Here is a 2775-nt window from a genome sequence, read left to right on the forward strand (position 1 = left end):
GATCAGGGGCCTCAGTGGATGCAGGACTCTGCTGTGCTGGTTGTCATGGTGCTGGATGAGCTGAAGTTTATGTGTGGGGTCAGGAGGGGTTTACAGTGTGGATGTAGCAGAGCCGCGTGTGTACGAGGTGTACGGAGCAGAGCCGCGCGTGTACGAGGTGTACGGAGCAGAGCCGCGCGTGTACGAGGTGTACGGAGCAGAGCCGTGTGTGTACGAGGTGTACGGAGCAGAGCCGTGTGTGTACGAGGTGTACGGAGCAGAGCCGCGCGTGTACGAGGTGTACGGAGCAGAGCCGCGTGTGTACGAGGCGTACGGAGCGGAGCCGTGTGTGCACGAGGTGAGCTGGGAGCCACGCGTGAGCGACACATACGGAGCGGAGCCACGTGTGTACGATGTGTACGGAGCGGAGCCGCACGTGTACTAGGTGTACGGAGCGGAGCCGCGCGTGTACAAGGTGAGCGGAGCCACGCGTGAGCGAGACATACGGAGCGGAGCCACGTATGTACGAGGTGTACGGAGCGGAGCCGCACGTGTACTAGGTGTACGGAGCGGAGCCGCGTGTATGCGAGGTGTACGGAGCGGAGCCGCGCGTGTACGAGGTGTACGGAGCGGAGCCGCGCATGTACGAGGTGTGCGGAGCCGCGTGTGTACGAGGTGTACGGAGCAGAGCCGCGTGTGTACGAGGCGTACGGAGCGGAGCCACGCGTGTACGAGGCGTACGGAGCGGAGCCGTGCGTGTACGAGGTGTACGGAGCGGAGCCGCGCCTGTACGAGGTGTACGGAATGGAGCCGCATGTGCACGAGGTGAGCTGGGAGCCACGCGTGAGCGAGACATACGGAGCGGAGCCACGTGTGTACGGAGCGGAACCGCGTGTGTATGAGGTGTGCGGAGCCGCGTGTGTACGAGATGAACGGAGCGTAGCACTGTGTACGAGGTGTACGGAGCGTAGCCGCGTGTGTACGAGGCGTATGGAACAGAGCCGCTTGTGTACGAGGTGTACGGAGCGGAGCCTCGCGTGTACGAGGTGTACGGAGCGGAGCCGCACGTGTACGAGGTGTACGGAGCGGAGCCGCGTGTGTACGAGGTGTACGGAGCTGAGCTGCGCGTGTACGAGGTGTGTGGAGCTGCGCGTGTACGGAGCGGAGCCGCGCGTGTACGAGGCGTACGGAGCGGAGCCACGCGTGTATGAGGCGTACGGAGCGGAGCCGCGCGTGTACGAGGTGTACGGAGCAGAGCCGCGTGTTTACGAGGTGTACGGAGCAGAGCCGTGTGTGTACGAGGCGTACAGAGCGGAGCCGCGCGTGTACAAGGCGTACGGAGCGGAGCCGCGCGTGTACGAGGCGTACGGAGCGGAGCCGCGCGTGTACGAGGCGTACGGAGCGGAGCCGCGCGTGTACGAGGTGTACGGAACGGAGCCACGTGTGTACGAGGTGAGCGGAGCCACGCGTGAGCGAGACATACGGAGCGGAGCCACGTGTGTACGATGTGTACGGAGCGGAACCGCGTGTGTATGAGGTGTGCGGAGCCGCGTATGTATGGAGCGGAGCCGCGTGTGTACGAGGTGAACGGAGCGTAGCACTGTGTACGAGGTGTACGGAGCGTAGCCACGTGTGTACGAGGCGTATGGAACAGAGCCGCTTGTGTACGAGGTGTACGGAGCGTAGCCGCGTGTGTACGAGGCGTATGGAACAGAGCCGCTTGTGTACGAGGTGTACGGAGCGGAGCCTCGCGTGTACGAGGTGTACGGAGCGGAGCCGCACGTGTACGAGGTGTACGGAGCGGAGCCGCGTGTGTACGAGGTGTACGGAGCTGAGCTGCGCGTGTACGAGGTGTGTGGTGCTGCGCGTGTACGAGGCGTACGGAGCGGAGCCGCGCGTGTACGAGGCGTACGGAGCAGAGCCACGCGTGTATGAGGCGTACGGAGCGGAGCCACGTGTGTACGAGGCGTACGGAGCGGAGCCGCGCGTGTACGAGGTGTACGGAGCAGAGCCGCGTGTTTACGAGGTGTACGGAGCAGAGCCGTGTGTGTACGAGGCGTACAGAGCGGAGCCGCGCGTGTACGAGGCGTACGGAGCGGAGCCGCGCGTGTACGAGGTGTACGGAACGGAGCCACGTGTGTACGAGGTGAGCGGAGCCACGCGTGAGCGAGACATACGGAGCGGAGCCACGTGTGTACGATGTGTACGGAGCGAAACCGCGTGTGTATGAGGTGTGCGGAGCCGCGTATGTATGGAGCGGAGCCGCGTGTCTACGAGGTGAACGGAGCGTAGCACTGTGTACGAGGTGTACGGAGCGTAGCCACGTGTGTACGAGGCGTATGGAACAGAGCCGCTTGTGTACGAGGTGTACGGAGCGGAGCAGCGTGTGTATCAAGTGTATGGAGAGGAGCTGCGTGTGTACGAGGTGTACGGAGCTGCGTGTGTGTACGAGGTGTACGGAGCGGAGCCGTGTGTACGAGGCGTACGGAGCGGAGCCGTGTGTGTACGGAGCAGAACGTATATAACAGATGTAGTTAGTGTACGATGCCGTGTGTGCGATGCCTCGGGTATATAGTCTTCAGTGCAGACATTTGCGGAGTGTGAGGAGCGAGTGGAGTCTGGAGAATCTCAGCTGTTCCCTCCATTGATGCAGTAAGCAGCGCGCAGCAATGATAAATGAGATTGTGATCCTTGGTTGTTAATATCGGGACGTTTCAGTGTAATAACCTTTCTCAAACACTCGCTGGATGGGGGCACTGTGGGCAGGAATAGCTTATAGGGGGCTATACAATTTTT

Source organism: Phyllobates terribilis, unplaced genomic scaffold, assembly GCF_046119375.1.
Source record: "Phyllobates terribilis strain yellow unplaced genomic scaffold, ASM4611937v1 Scaffold_12__6_contigs__length_324123572, whole genome shotgun sequence".
In the NCBI taxonomy this organism is placed as follows: Eukaryota; Metazoa; Chordata; class Amphibia; order Anura; family Dendrobatidae; genus Phyllobates; species Phyllobates terribilis.